The 16,786-nt window shown below is 40.9% G+C and overlaps 1 long non-coding RNA gene across 1 annotated transcript; it reads left to right on the top strand.

Moving 5' to 3' along the window:
• Positions 1 to 257: 257 nt before the first annotated feature.
• On the top strand, positions 258 to 4,877 carry LOC136287649 (uncharacterized). Its single transcript, XR_010720233.1, has 5 exons — positions 258 to 584; positions 1,095 to 1,198; positions 1,745 to 1,885; positions 2,761 to 2,842; positions 4,691 to 4,877. It is a non-coding gene; the product is annotated as an uncharacterized lncRNA (long non-coding RNA).
• Positions 4,878 to 16,786: the final 11,909 nt, after the last annotated feature.

Here is a 16,786-nt window from a genome sequence, read left to right as displayed (position 1 = left end):
GATGCTTGCCAGAGGTTCAGAGTCTCATAAATTTGTCTTTACAGGCTAACCTGAATATCCCTTATAAATTCACTGGTCCTCACTTACTGGTCTCAGTCTTCAAAGTGGGCATGAAAGCTAGAAATGCAGTATTTTTACTTACAGATCCAATTGTTGTAACTCAGATCAGCTGAACAGCAAGAGTAAGCTAGAGAATCAGGAGTAGCACATAAATCACCTCTTTTATTAATAATTTCCACTGGTTGTAATGAAGCTGTCATCTTTATCTTCTCAGACATGGTGAAAAGTTAGTGCACTGATTTGTAGAGGACTTTTCAGTCTCTTACAGATCTAATTACCTAATTGAGGGACAAGTGTTTTAGAGATGAACAGAATTTTTGCTCTGTGGTTTGTTTCTTTCCGTGGTTCCCTCTGAGATTTCTGTATTTTTTCTTTATGAGGGTATCCATCTCCTGTGGAACTTGACTGTGTGCTTTGGAGTCCATTTGCTGAGGATGGTGAGCAAGAGCTGCTGTGTGTCAATGAAAGAAGATCCATGAAAAAATCCAATTGATAATCCAGTTTTCCAAAAACAACCAATGAAAGTAAATAAATGTCACCCTTTAGCCCCTGTGCCGTGAGGGTTCCCAGATGAAGGCAGGCAGTGCTTGTGTCTTGAGCCAATCCCTGAGTATGCTGATGGCGGGTCCAGTCTCACAGCAAAGCTACAGGGCACAGGCCACCAGCAATTTAGGCAGTATGGCACCTGTGTAAAAGGCAGCTGAAATGCTGGGATGGGCAGAGACACCACAACATCCTTCTGTGCTTGAGAACAGTCACAAAACTTTCCAGGGGAGTGGGACATGCCAAGGCTGACTGCTCTCACCACAGCATCATCTCTTTACCAGTGGAAGAAATTATGACATGTGTCTCAAGACTTGTATTTTTAATGCCAGTAATGTAATTTTGTCCTCCTTCAAAATTGATTCATTTGAAGCCCTGACTTGAGGCTGGTTTTCCATGAACATATTCATTTTTTTTAGAATGAAGTCAGGTTTTCCAATTGCCTTCTTGATTAGTCTAATGAATTTTCCTCTTTTCCCATCATCAAATAGAAACTTTCCTGGAGGATGGGGAGGTTCATCTCCAAAGGAAAATTATTCTTCTGTGACAGAATTTTTAAATGAAGATTTTGAAAACACCTGATGTGATATTTCAGGTACTCAGTTCAAAATATTGTAAAGTGACAGCAAATGCTGATTGGCTGCCCTCTGTCCCCTGATGCTATTTATTTGAGGTGTCCTAAATTAGCAAACAAGACCACCATTCATTTTTGACCCAACATATGTCTCGGACATTCAAGCTTCTAATTCTGCCCCAGTTCGGAAGGCTGTCTGAATGTTGCCAAGCATGAAGTTTAAAACAAACAGATAAATAAATACTTGACTCTTTTTAATTGCTTCTTGTTCTCTGAACTTTCCAGGTTTGTGTTTTCAACCTAATTCCTTTTGGAGAGAGACTTATGTCTCCCCTTGCTTTCTAACTAACTAGCTAGGTTAAGGGCTAAAAAACCCCCAACTTGCACAACAGAAGGAACTTTACTAAACAGGACAACTCTGCCAACAGCCTTGGCCTAAGCACAGAGACCAGAGCCTACACTCACCTTGTCTCTCCATCCCAGCTAACACCAACTTGTCACTGTACAAATGAAGTGGCGGATACTCTTCTGTACTTGCCTAATGCAAATCTTCATCTTTCTGCCCAGCATCTCATGTGATCAAGACTCAGTCCCTGTGGTGCCCAGCTGCTCATTTTTGCCCAGACATTCTGCACATCTCCATCATCTGCCTCAACATTCCATGGGAAAAAGGACTGGGGGAGGTAACTTCCATGCTTCACAAATGAGGTATAGATTACATTACTTTTTACCTGTCCTGCTTAATATAAATCAAGTATTTCCTTTTTGTAGATTTATTATTTGCTCTTGCTAGAAAATGGTGATGTTAATGTACACTTCCTCCCTAGGCTTGAATACCCAAAGACACAGGGAGTTTTCACCAAGATTCCTCAAAAAACAACTCAGTATGAGAAATCCTCCTTCAAATCCTACACTTATGCACATGACCAGCCGTGCCAATCCACTGCAGACTGCAAACAGCCACAGACAGGATTCCAAACAGTTAATGTCAAATAGCTCATTTTCTCTCATCTCCATACAAATTCCTGTCATGTTGCATTACATGTAAACAACTGAGAAACTTAATGACATGCCTTTCAGTCAAAAATGCATATGGCTTTTCAGTCTGAGCAGATTAATTGCAGTTTGTAACAATTTAAAGTGATTCAATTTGATTAGAGTTTCTATTGTTCTTTGAGATAAAATATTTTATGTGACTGTAAAGCCAAGTTTTCTGCTGGCACGATTTTATTGACTTCTGTGGAAATATAAAATACTCATCTAAAATCCATATTTTATCATTGTTGGTGTGCTGTTACAGTAAATAAATTTTATAAGCTTCTGTAAATTATATGTGCCAGATCAGATTCCAGGCCCCATGGAAATGGCATTGTCAATGAAGCGAGGCAGTGGGAATATTTGGCTTTGGAGGAGACAGTTCTGAACGAATCTTTTAGGTTTTTATAATTTTGAAGGGTTTTTCTACTTCCATTTTTTTCAGCATCCCTGTCTTCTTCTTGATGTCTTGCTCTTAAAATCTGCTCGTGTTTCTTTTTATTTTCCTTCCTATGTACTCTGGGGTCATTTCTCTATTCTTGCTACAGACATTGCTCTGGTGTTCTGCAGTAATCCCATAGACCCAAGCCCAGAAGCCCTGCAACACAAGTTCTACTTGCTGCCAATAGGGTTAGTGTGAGGAACTTCCATGAAATCTCTCTGAGTACATCCCTCACTGAACAATATGTACCTCAACCTTTTAAGATGCTTTTTTAAAATATCCAGCTCCTCTCCTCTCTTTTTTTAAAATATTCCAGAAAATATATTGAAGCGGATAATGAATGCATGGTTTACTTTGTTTGTTTGTTTGGGTTTGTTTTGGTTTTTGTTGGTTTTTGTTTTGTTTTGTTTGTTTTTGTTTTGTTTGAGGATGGGGTTTTTTGGGTTTTTTTTGTTTGTTTGTGGGGGTTTTGTTTGGTCTTTTTTAAAAAAATAATACTAGTTTTCTTTAATTTAGTTTCCTTTGTATAGTTTTCCAGTTTGTAGAATAACATGTTTGGGGGTGATCATTTCTCAGAGAGGTCAGAAGTTGTTTGTGGTGTTTTGAATCCCATGGAGCTATACTGGGAGGGGGATTGAATTTTTTTGGCAAGTTTGTGGGCTTGCCAATGCAATTTCACTGTGTCCGTGCTGCTGGACTAAAAACAAAGGTTGCAAATATTCTACAGAAACTGTCAATATCTGATTGTTTGGCCTCCTATTGAGTGATCAATATTCCACCAGTTTCATTTCTACAGGACTAGCACATTCTATAGAACAGGAGATATTTTTAGTGTAATATTAGCAGTATTACATTTAACTGTTACAGTACTGCCTGACACAGGAGACCAAGGGTAAAACACTATATGGACAAGTAGAAGCTGCTGCACTTTGGGCTGAAGCTGTGTGTATTGGAAATAAGAAGCATGAAGTTCATATCACAGATCACATTAAACCAGGCTGCAGAATTGCAGATATTTAAATCAGCAGTGTAAAATCCTGAAAATGTGTTAAAAATGTGGGGAAAAAAAATTACATTATCAAAATACTGAATCATTGCTTTGGTATGTGTAGGAATTCTTTCGACATAGACTCTTCGTCCCTGTCCTTTTCTCTAAGATTTTTTTTTTTTAATATATCCACTCAGAGTCTGTAGAAGCTTTCAGTTTTGATGGGAGGGATTTTGAAATACACTGTTTTCACACTGAATGTAATAGTGTGATTAGGAGGACAATTACTGCAAATTCTTTCATTTCTCAGTGTGAAGATCTCCAGAGGCAGCAGGAACCACTATTGTTACCCATGTATTTTGTCACTTGAGGGTTGGGATTTTTCATTTTGTTTATCTGGCCTATCTTCTTGTAAGCCATCACTCCTTAAGAAGTACAGTTTTGGTCTCAGATTTCAGTCTCAGATTTGGGTGACCTAATTACTTTGATGATTATTGAGGCATGGTACAATATGCTCCTCCCATGAGAATGTTTAGCTTTTCTTAAGTCAGAGGCTGTTGGAACTAAAAAAAAAACATCTGACAGAATCAGATTTTCATAAAGTAATAATAAAAAATCACCACTTATAAAGATTTTTCAAAATAAAATTTCAGTGTCATTTGAAAGTCACTGATAATTTGTACAACTGGATGAATGCAAAGGATGAATCCTTTTATAACCATGGTAGGCAGAGCATGAGGCTACTGGAAAGAATAGGCTCTATACTGAATTTTTTTTAACTGAGCTTCCTCAAAGCAATATGGGTAAACAGGTAATGAGATGACTGCATGGGCAAACTAAGATATATAGCAGAAAATAACAGAAATCAAAACTAAGAGGAATGAGGTTTTTTAGACCTATTCCAAGCCTTGGTCATCTCCAAACCTTGCCAGTCCAGAAGAGTTTGCTATACTATAGACCAGATTTAACCAGAACACTTTTTTTGTCACAATCAGTACATGTGTCAGTAACTCTGAAAACAAGGGATTCTCTTTTCTTCTCTCTTCAGATTCTGCTTTGTCTACTGAATGGGGAGTGGATCATTAGTGGAGCACAAGTGCTACCAGTGGTGACCAAAGCTGTGGTGACCTAACCAGCCTCTGAAGTCCCTGATGCGGTACCCATGAGTGCTGTGAGATTGTCCTGATGGCAGGCAGCGCTTGGAGTTGTCATCAGCCACTGGTGCTTTGGTGCTTCTTCAGGCAAGTGATGCAAGCACTTGTGTGTGAGAACAGACATCCTTTTCCTACCTCTGATGTAGAAGCAATGCAGATACATGGGTGAACTCAACTGCCCCCCATTTCAGGCCAACAAGAATTTCAGGGATAACTTGAAAGGCATGTAGTAGCTCAAATTAATGAGAAGGTGGGTACAGGAGATCAGATTTACTGTGTAGTCTTGGAAAAACAAGACTAATTTTTTTCTGTTTTCATCAGGATTTTTTTCTTTAAAATAGATAAGAAACTTTTTTTTTTAAAATAATAAGAAACCTGAAAATTAATGCTTAAAATCAATAAGCTACAGTTCCTATGAGAATGGCCTATGTGGAACAGCTGGGTTTATATCCTCAAGGGAGAGGCTGGAGAAAGTCAAGGGAAAAACCAGGAGTACATGATTGTTTCTGTATTGATTCACAGATCTGTTTGTCATCAATGCTGCCATTGTGGTGGTGACATGGACTGTTACAGCTAAGAGCGAAGAATGCAGAAAGTAAGAGGGTTTGACCCAACAGCTTGAAATACTCAAAGGTTTAGTGTTTTGAGTAAGGCGATAATCCAAAGCCTATGAAGGCAAAAGAAAAACAGCCTTTGGCTCCAGTGGGCATTGCATCAGGCTTTCAGATGACTGGCAATCAGCAGACTTCATACTGTGTAATTCTGTATGAAAGAAGCATTAATTCTTCAACATACAGTCAGCTGAGGAGGAATAAGACATGCTGTGTCTTTGCAACTCGTCCTTCTGGCCAGCAGACATCCGTGTCCCTGCAGGCGATGTAGATGTTCTTGCACAACTGGTGGGAAGACATCTAGCTCTGCTTTGCAATGGCTGCTTCCTGCTAAGCCATCACCAGAGAAAGAATTAGCAGAGATTCCATTGTCACACAGCTCAAATCTGAACCCTGGGTTATATTTAAACGAGCACAGTAAAGAGACTGAAGACTCTATCACCCCTGTGAATTGGGGGATTTCTAAACCGGAGGGTGAATGTCAGAAGATCAGATTATGAGTGTCTACCCTTGTGTTTTCACTGTGTGGTGGGTCACCTGGAGTTCAGTCTCTGTAAATTCCAAGGAGGTTGTTCCAGAGCAGTTTAAGCACTTCAGCAATTCTTAATACTGGTGGTCTCAATTTGGGAAGGCTTTGCTAACATATCTGAAAGCCAAAAGCTTCTTTGCTAATTTAATAAAGAAGAGTAAACCAGTGAGCAAGTCCCTAGAAGACAGACTAAATCAAGCTAATTTGTTATATAATCCCTTTTTAATGTGGAGAATTAGGGTGACGGCAAGACGACTACATGTTTAATTCTCCAAATAATTACTGGTGAGTATTGACATTAAAGGTGGGAGAGAGAAAGTTAATTTCTGCTTGTTATTTTCAGCACGTGCCAAACTCTTACTTCACACCAGTGAGAAAAGGCTGGAAGTTGTATATTCCATATGCATGAAGTAACAGTTGGCACAAATCACCAAAAGGAGAAAATTAAAAACCACTAAAGCCCAGCAACCCAAACTGTCACTTGCTGACAAGGTTTTTTAGTCCCTCTGCTAAAAAAAAAAAAAAAAAATAAATAAAATAAAAATTATATATATATGTAAAATAAAAAATTAAAAGGACTCAAACAGAGTATTCCACCTGAGTAAACCTGGGTGTCTGGTTAGGTCCTCCTCAATGCAAATATTATGTAAGAAGGGAGCAATAGCCTTGGTTTTACTCTACACCACCTTTGTGAAGTGCCGGTTTTCCTCTACACCACCTTTGTGAAGTGCCGTCATGAGGAGCCCCAGGGTGGGGCAGAGGAGGATGACAGCACTTGACTCAGTTTGGTCCTTTCTTCTGCTGGCACTCTTGGCCATGAAAAGCCTGTTCTTTGCCATTGATAGGAATGGAGGTGCTTGGAGCTGCTCTGCCATGTAAATCAGGATAATGGAGTTTTGTGTCTTCCTTTTGCTGGCATTATTGAATTTGACCCAAAACAGCTGGAGGTAGGTGTTTCTGCACAGCCTGCCTCTAATTCGTGTGTCCTTACATCGACCTGGGATATCTCTGGCACTTATGCCATGGCTGCCAGTGGCAGAGGCACAAAGGGGTTCTAATGTCCTGCCCAGCCCCCTGCTCAACCTGCCCAATGACCTGCTGCCTATGTCAGCTCCCTGAGCCAATCTGCCTCAGTGATGCTGCAGCAGGGCCAGGCTCCAGCTGCCCACAGCCCTGCCTGGCCAGGGCCCCACAGAGCCAGACCCACATCCCATCCTGTCATCACAGCCCATGTGGTGCCCTGGCAATGACTATGGGTTACATGAGTTTTCCCACATGCTTTCTGTTCAAGATGATGTCCTTTGCTCACAGGATTCCATGACCATCTAAGCCTTCCCTGTAACTTGCACATGTAAGTACATGTGAGTAAGTATATGTATTGAGAGTCAAACCATGTGCATGAAATATGGAATAAAGCATAAAAAAGTATTTTATATTGTTTCTCTAAAGTTGCCTCCCTCTCCTGCAAGCTCCCTTTCTCCTCTCTTTCCCCTCTAGTTTGAGGTCTACAGGGAAGAAGAGAAGCTGGGGGTGAAGTGAGTCAGCTAAAGGCTGACAGGCAAATCCGTATCAGGAATTAATTTTAGCATGTTTCATATCAAATCACTTGGGAATCATAAAAATTTACTCCTTTACTCCTATTTTGTTGATGGCTAGAAAATTACTTCTAAGTCAAGGCTTTTGTGTTTAAATCACTTCCTCATTTTATTTTTAAAGAAAGAATCTGTTTTGCAGTTCAATGCGTTTCTTGTTTTCAGACTGTTGATTTGCCGTGTGGTTAGCTCTAGGCTTCCTACAACTGACAGCTTATTATCTCACCTTATGAAAATTATGCATGACTTCTGGGACTCATCTATCAAAAAGAGAGAGCACACAACACTCTGAGAAGCTGGTACCTTCTCTCTAGTTTTCCAGGTTGATGGTCATTCAGTGAACCTATTAACTGCCTGGAGTGGCTTGCATCTTTACTGGTGAGGGACTGTATTCTCTTTCTTTGCTGTGTTTAAATGTCAGATACTACTCCTATGTAGTGTCCTGGTTTAACTTTATCTCTGGCCTGGTGGTTCCAAATGCAGCTGGTTATGTTCTCATTGGACAGTAGACCCTTCATGTGCCTGCAGAAACAATGGCTGTAGGTGAATGTTTCATCTTCCCCTTATCTCACATCCTCTGAAAACTGTCTCAGTTCAAGGTTTATGCCTTGCAGTGGAGCACTTAAACACACACTTAGCTTTAAGCACTTAATTCCTGTTGTTTCATTGAAATCCAGGGATGGATTTCAGTGCCTACTCATAGTTCACAGCTTGCCAGCACTTCAGCAGTTTCTTTTGCAGTGGCCAGACAGAAGTGAGGAGCCAGCCCTGACAGTCCTGTGCCTGGGGGTATGGTTTCCTTCCTGGTAGTGATGGACAATGCCATTCAAGCCTTTCATGGTGCACCCACATGGAGATTGATGGGCCCCTAGGTCCAGCTGCTCACTGAGGATTAAGGAAAGGTGCTCTCCAGAAGCCTAGGTCTGACTTGCAGGGAAATAGGAGAGGGAAAGGTTCCCCTACTTTCTCTGGTTGTGGCTACTGGTAGCACTGTGCTCTGCTAGCACAGGTCACCCCAGCAGCCCAGCAGGGGTCAAGCCTTTATGCTGTGGCCATGACATATCAATTTGCCAGCACATCCCTTCCAAATCCTATACCACCATCCCCAGTCACCCACACCCACTCTTCTCTGCTGTGTCTCCTCCCAGGATCAGCTCACCCTTAAGAGTATGTTTAAGAGCAGCTCAGAAAGTGAAAAGGGAAGGAAGGCATCATTCGTCTTGTTCGTGGTCTGACTGAGTTAACAAAGTCTGACCACCTTGTCCACGCTGGGATAAAGTCCCAAGAAATAACTGATCACAAGAATAAGAGAAAAATAAATAGGCCATACTCATCTGAATGGTAGAAGTGATCTTTGTGGGTAGTGCCAAAATGTAATGGGATGTGTTGAATTGTGGCCAGTGATAGACTCCAGTTTTTCACTCCAGTTACAACAGAGGGAAGTTCAGAAGCTGTACCTGTCCTGGGAGGAGAGGTTGTGAGGTAGTATGTAATCTCTATCAGACTGAGACTTTTCAGAGTGTTTTTAGCTGGAATATGGAAATATCTTTGGAAGCTTTATAATAATTTAATTTTAGTGGAATTTTTATGCTTTGACATTTTTTTGTATGGCAATACAGAAAGAGTTTGGCTTAGGAATAGCTGCCACTGGCTTCCCCAGAATTATAAAGCCAAGCTAATAAATGACCTTGATCAGATGGCACACCTCACTCTTGTGTCCTGCTCCACTCAGTTTCCAGCCCAAGCAGCTGCTGGGGCTGAGTGAACTGCTATGTCCACTTGGCAGAGCTATGACCGGCTTTATTTATAAAGGCTTATGATAGAGGATATTCTGCTCTCATTTAAACCAGGTAAAAACATGATATGAGTTGTTAGCCTAGTTCTTGCCTTTGGTGTTGCTGCAGCAAAAGAAAGGAGACAGAAAACTGCTCTCACTGATAAAGCCTGGAGAAGTCATTCTGTAAAGGACTAGCTTGGCTTGGGCAGCCCCAGGCCCCTGCTCTGCTCCTTGTGCTGACAGCATGGCTGAGTGCCCCTAGGGAGTGTGGTCACCCAAAAACTTGGGGCTGCTGGCAGGGGCTAAATGGCTTGGCTCTGCAGAGGAGCCCTGTGGCTGCTGTCTTACCGGCTGCAGGCAGTTTTGGACAAGCTGCATTTGTGCCCCTATGCCACCCTGATTTTAAATGTGGCCATCTGGGATGGCTAAAACTGAGGTGAAAAACTGGGCTGCTTTTTTGACATGTGACTTTTAAGTGGTGTAGGTAATGATGGACAAGTTAAATCATGGAGGAATGGCACTAGTCAACCACCTCGGGAATCCCTCTTTCTGAACATGGGTGGTATCCTTTGTGGCGCTGCTTTGCTGTTTTGTGCAAATTCCCAGCTCTTTAGAGATCCAGTAGACTATCAGACAAAAGAACCCTCACATTGTATGCCAGTCTGGGTACATACTTGATGTGAATGAATACAAAGACCTATTCATCACTCTTAGTGCTCACATAACTGACAGATTAAATCACTCTCTGGCTGTGAAGATGACAGTGGCCCAATAGCTAATGCTGTCTAACAACCTCCATTAGAAGACCTTGTTTCTGACTGTTTATAATTTTGCCAAACTTCAGCTGCTTGAGCTGGATTTTCCCATGCCATATGTCACTAGAAATTGAAGGTTTGTGTATGGAAGGGCCTAGATGAATAGTCATGATGTTGCCAAGCTCATGTATAACTGAAAAGTCACTTGAACTCAAATTTTTAGGGAGTAACTCTTCATTTCTCCTCTCTTGAGGGAGAAGGGAAAACATCTGGAGTTATATGCTCCCCAGTGGTTTGTGTTCAGGCTGAAGTTGGAGTTGCTGCTAAACAGCCTGAATGCAAGAAGTTCCACGTCAAAAGCTGTCAACTTGTTAGATATAGTTGACTCTTTTAACCTTTTGCAATGTCTTTTGAGGCTGTACTTTGTCCACTGGCATACTTAGTTCCATACTGTACCCATGTTTTTGACAGAAGTTTCTTTAAGCAGGCTGAGATTGTGCTACCAGGGAGCGACCATCAAATGTCTTAAGTTTGAGCACATCTTGGGTTTATGTATGTGTGATGGCTTTATAGCTCTCCTCTGCTCAACCTTTTCTTTCTTTACTACTGTCCAGCTGTTGTATTTCTGACCAGCAATCCCTGTCATATAGGATTAAGAACAGATTTTCAAATGTCCATGCTGCTCTGAGTACCAGGCTGAAGTTGCTAGTTCCTAGATGTGAATTAGCTTAGCAGCTTTTAGAATGACTTTTATCTGGCCTGCTGAATCAATGCTGGTACTTTTCCCTCTGCATTTCCAAACAGTACTGCAGAGGTCAACAGGAAGAGCTTTCAGGCTGAACAGGTGAGGTGGTTTGTTGGAACATCCGCGGACGGCAGGGAGAAGGAATTCTGCCGACCTGAGATATTCTAGAATACGTGGTTTTATTGCATGGGTCGTGGGTAAAAAGAGCCTTGCCTTCAGCCACCAGCCTCGGCTGAAGGGAAGGCTCAGAGAGAGCGAGAGGAAGAGCAAGGGGGTACGAGTTAAGAGAGAAAGGAGCGAGGGAGCCAGGTGGCAGGAGTCAGAGAGCAGGGGGAAGAGGTAAGAGCAGAGCAAAGAGCAAGGAATAGAGAAGGCGGGATCAGAGCAGAAGAGGTACTAAGAGAGGAGCCGGGATAAGAGAGGAAGAAGTAAGAGAGTGAGGTCCTTGTTACAATGCATTATATCTTCTTTTGTGATGAATTTTCTAATTTACAGTGACTAACCAATAAAAGACACAAAATCCTATAGAATCTACATATAGCCTATAAGAACTACTACATTACCATACTATATTTTAAACTCTAAAAACTACTCTTTAGACTTTTCTGTTTTGCTACATTGACCTTTGAATCCCTTAGCCAGCAGAAAGGTATTGTTCAATCAAAAGGGATTCTCCTTCAGCTGGCTAGGCTATTGTTTTCAGGTTATATAGTAACTAAGACTTGGTATCCTACAACTCAAAGTAAGCTTCCATTTCTATTTCGATTATAGGTTTCATATTTTCAGAATCTTTTGCTAAACAATCATATTTATAAGGTTTCCCTGATTCATCTTCCCCAACATCGGTTGTGTTAGGAGGACAGTTGGTGACCAGAAATAAGCGGTATAGGTGTGGGATGGGGTTAGAGGACCTAAAGTATCTCTGAGAATTGTGTGTATTTCTGTTAGTAGTGTCTGGCCATGACAGCTCAATTGCACATTGGGTAGAAATGTGTTGTCTGGCCTGCAGCCTATATAACCCTTTCCCATTCCCTACAGAGACTTTTATTAAGTGAGCTTTACAGGGACCTAGAAAGGACCTCTACCTGTCACAGGAATCTGAAAAGGGCAATGTAAGGTCCCCAAGGGGAGTTTTTCCTTAACCATTACACAAACCAGAAAATTTCCAGATCTCAGTAAAAACTGTGTGTGTTATGTCTTCCCAAACTGGGCAATTTGAGTTGTAGGAGCTATTGCCTAGGAACTATCTAGAGGGAGACTTTTTAACCACACAGAATATTTTCATTTAACTTCCTGTACTACTGGACCATCATATGATTTAGATCTCTGATGAACCTGAACTCCCATTAAACTTGATACCTTGGGTTCATTTTCCCAGGAAGACTGTTCAGGGTGGCCTGCCAACAGCAGCTGGCCATTGACTGAGCTCTGCTTTTAGAGTGGGTCTTGCAGCATACTGTGGTCTGTAATGGCAGTGCCATGGTGTTGCAGTACCTTGGCTGGCTAATTTAATGCTTTGGTTTGGTGTGTCAATGCCATGCTGCAGTTATAATAAGGTCTGTGGTAGAGGCACATCTGCAGTCAGAAATTGTCATCATCCTGCACTGCCAGCATGGTGTAATGCACTGCACAGATCCTCAAGCCAAGATTTCAGAAAATTAATCTGGATCCTATAAACATTTTAACGGGCGGAAGCAAAAATACTCCCATGACCTGACAGGTCTTTTTGTCTCCTAGTGGTCTTTTCCCTTAGTGACAATAAAAGCACTTTATATTTTTGCTGCAATGGAAAGATCATGCATTATATAGATCCCACTGAACAGTATTCAGCAAGCTGCAAATGTCTTTAACTTTCCATTATAAAGTTGACTTTATTCCTATTCTTCCCTTTGCCAAAATTAGCCCTATCCACCTACAACTTCACAGGCATAATCTTATTCTGGGACAGATTTTTTGGAAGAGTTGAAGGAAACTGGTCAAGGTGTTTAAGAGAGATGATGGCTAAAAAAATGAGTTCATCTGCTTGGAGAGTTTCCTAAAGACTTTTTGGCTTGTCACATCCTGAAAATTCATTTGCCTAGAGATTCAAAAAATATTTCAGATGTGTTGGTCTTGGCTAAAAATGGTGCCTTTGAACAGTTTTAGGCTGTCTGGTGACAGAATTATTTGGTTACTGAAAGTGGTCCCTGCCTCCATGTGTTATGTGCTCTTTGGAGATCTTAATTCAACTAGTCAGTACCAATGCGCTTATAAATTTATGGTGGCAATGTAAGGTTTCTAAACAACTCTACATGTATCCTGAACAGACATATTATCTGAGACTGGTCCTGGCTGCAGGTACTGGTGTCTAAAATTTTCACTTGTATGTTTCCTGATTCCCACTGCAATCCACGCTGAAATTGACAGCATGGCTTTACAGTCCCTTCTGCACACTCCCTTGAGGTCTTTTTCCATGGGAACAGAATTCAAAGTTCAGTCTGCTCATCTCAGTGGTTTTTACTGGGTCAAAAAATTCCTACCTGCAATGATTTGTGCCAATATGGCTGCAAGCCACACATGATGAGACTTAAGCCAATAGTATTTTTCAGAGTAAGTGTTTTGGGGCTTACATGTGGTTTTATGACAAAGTTTGTTCTGAGGCATAATATTCTATTCTTAAAGAGAATTTATTGCAAAATATGTGCTTAGAACTTTCTTATAATTGGGAATTTTTAAAATATGGTTCTTGAAGTATGACCAAAACCACAGGCAAACATTCATTAGACTATTTTCAGCATACCTTACTTCAAGAAGAATGTGACATCTGCAAACAGTACAGTTCTGCTATACCACTACACTAATGTGCTCTCCCCTGGATGATTCCCTTAGCTTGCACTGAAAGTGATAGCAGAGCAATGAGAACAGTAAAGACTGCCCAGCACGTGCAATAGACACTGGGACATGGAACATGTTCTGTGAGACCTTGGGTTTGGTTAATAATGTTCCCAGACTTTGACATTTAAGTCTTGATCGTTCTGAGCTCCAGACTTCAGTTGGTTTTGCTGTTGTTTAAGCCAAGTCCCTGATCTACAAATTGCTGGAGCCTTGTATGTGTTTGGGAGAAGTATGACATCATTCTTTATTATTCCATCGGCACCTGTTATTGACCACTATTTGAAGCAAGCTCTAGGACTAGATGGACCTTGGTTTTGACTCAGTATGGATGTTCTCACACTATATTCTCAGTATCAACAAAAATAGTTGACTATTATTTGGAAATAGGTCTAGGAATTTACCTTATCATTTTAAAGACTTAACAGTCTTTACTGTTTCATTTTGGTTTGTTTTGTTTGTTTTTTTTTTTCCTCTGTGCTCTGGAGCTAGAACTTGAATCCTCAATGAAGCATTGTCTTGTAGTCCAAATGTTCACTTCTGGCTCTTGACAGTCCCATTTGGAATGTGCTCAGTAGAAACTAGGAAGGGTTTTGCACCTAAATGCAGGTGACAGTGATCATACCCTGACAGAACTGAGCAGGAGGCTGTTGGTTGCAGACTGCTCTGCTATACAGCACAGGAACTGAGTGCAGCAGGATTGTCTCACTGGCCATTGTCTTCTGGGACTGAAAAATGGCCTGACTAGAAAGCAGAAGTACTGAGTGAGTTTACAGGAGAAACTTTTCAAGAAGGAAAATGGGTTATGATGGTAAAAAGAAAAGATGCGAAACTGTAATCTCTGCAGATGATCGTGGAGCCAGCCATACTCCAGTTTTCAACTAATCCACCTAATCTAGGTGGATTAGTTGAAAACTGGAGTATGGCTGGCTCCACGATCATCTGCAGAGATGATAAAGAGAAAAGGAAGGCCTTAGAGCAGAGAGAGTGTGGGACAGTCTGTGTGATCTTGGGGAAGATTCCTCTGAGTCCTGGAGCTGAGCATAGGCTCCCTCTGTTCAGGTCTTGTATTCAGATCTCAGCTGTGGATCCATCGTAAGGGACTTCTCCCAAACCAAGTCCACACAGATATTGAGAGTCATTGACTCACTCAGAGATAGGCTTTCACCAGAGGAAATCTGGAAAAGTCATTAACTCCACCTGGACTAAGTTGCAATCATGCCACCCCAAGCTGCAGTATTTTATCGTTGGTACAGAAGTTTTGTCCAATGTCTGATCTAAATCTTCCAAGTTGTTTGGTGTATGCTTCTTAATGGTTTATTCTTCCTGATCTTTCCATCAGGAACATATTAGTTCCTTATTCTTTGCAACAGCTTTTTATTTGAAGAATATTAACCTTCTGTCTCTGTTGTTACTTCAGAGAAAAAAAGACATTTCTTGCAGCCTTCCCTCATGTTTTCTGGACCCCTGTCAGTTTTTGTTGATCTCGCCTGCTGACTGTTTCATCTCTTACTTGAAGTACAGTGCACTAAACAGGTTGTGGTCTTCCAGCTGAATCTTTACCAATGGGAATCAGCCCACATGGGTTCTTTCAGTAGTCTTTCAGACCCTTTAACATCCTGATGTGAGGGCTTTGTCCTTCATGCTCAGCTTGTTCCAGTATAGTCCCTGGTATTTTCTCTCGTGAACCTAGACAGTTTTGCAAGAACAGATGAGTATTTCTGTGTAAGCATTTTGCACTATTGTATTCCATCCATTTTAGATGATCTCTATAAGTCATATCAAGAACATTTTAGATTCTGATTTTTTTAGTAGCTGTAACATCTGCAGTCCTTCCTTGTTCCATCTGCAAGATTCATACTCATACTTCATATTCAATCTTCTATGCCTTCATTGGAAACATAAAACCTTATACAAGACCAAGGCCCACAAAATTCCTTAAAAAACATACACATTTTGATGTGTTAGAATGGAATAACCCTGTGGATACAATTATCCAACTAGACTTGAGCTCCTGCCCCTTCCCACAGCAGTTTCATTTAGAACACAGTTCACTAGTGTGTCCATGAGGATATTACAGGAAATACCACTAAAGACCTTCCAAAAAATTACATAAAATAAATTCAAGTTATGTGACATCTCTAGCTGGTACTCCAACTTCCCTTTAAGACTTCTAGAGTGAAATTTTTCAGAGAACTAGAAGACATGTAATGTTATATGTTATCCTCCAAGCAAGTTTTGCATATTTTAGGCTGAAATTTTGCCCCCTAAATAATTGCACTCTCTGGCTGCTGTTGATCTTTTAAGTAAGATTGAGGAAAAAGGGAGAAAAAAAAGGGCGTTAAACTCTTCTACTTCCTCAACATCCTCTGCACTTGCCTGTCATAGAGTACTGGTCCAAATTTCCCTTTGGTTTTTTCTTCTTGCCGGTAAAATTTATTTTATTTTTGATACGTTTTGCTAATTGTATCTAGTCCATTTTATCTTTAGTAACTGTTTACACCTCCTCTATACCCTCCCATGAATGGAGTAATGTGCTGGATTCTCAACCAGCTGTACTAGTCTCTATTTTACAGATAACTGTCTTACAACTGAGGTCTATTAAAAGGTTGTAAATTAGCTGACTTCTGCTGAATTTCCTTACTTTCCTCTAAAATGCCATAGTTGCACTTGGTTCCTTACTAGCATTTCTTGAATGAACTGACATCTGTCCATAATCTCTTTTTCCTTTAGATTTGCCTCTTATTAGATCTTCCCTATCCATTCTCTGAGTTTGACATCTGCCTTCTTCAAATCCAGTGCTGTTGGTCACTTGGATCAGATGGCAGAAGATGACGTTATGTTCGCTGCAGTGCTGATTTCTTGTAAAATGTCCTATCTAGCAGCAGACTTTGAGTTGTATGTTACACTGCCCTCTACCTACTTGCAAAGCTGCAGTGCAGCTGAGGAAGGTTGTGACAATTACAGTGTGTATTAGGCCTTAAGATTTAGGCTGCTCTTCAGAATTTATCAGACAGAATGGGGAGAAAAATATAACTTCAGAGAAACTTTCTGTAGCGTATTAATAACTTCCCTTGTAATGAATCTCAGTCAATGTGGACAAATGATCG

Source organism: Chamaea fasciata, unplaced genomic scaffold, assembly GCF_029207755.1.
Source record: "Chamaea fasciata isolate MVZ Bird 193981 ecotype frontalis unplaced genomic scaffold, bChaFas1.0.hap1 SCAF_3, whole genome shotgun sequence".
Taxonomy (NCBI): Eukaryota; Metazoa; Chordata; class Aves; order Passeriformes; family Sylviidae; genus Chamaea; species Chamaea fasciata.
The sequence above is the reverse complement of the archived record's forward strand: the minus strand, read 5'-3'. Positions and strand labels throughout refer to the sequence as shown.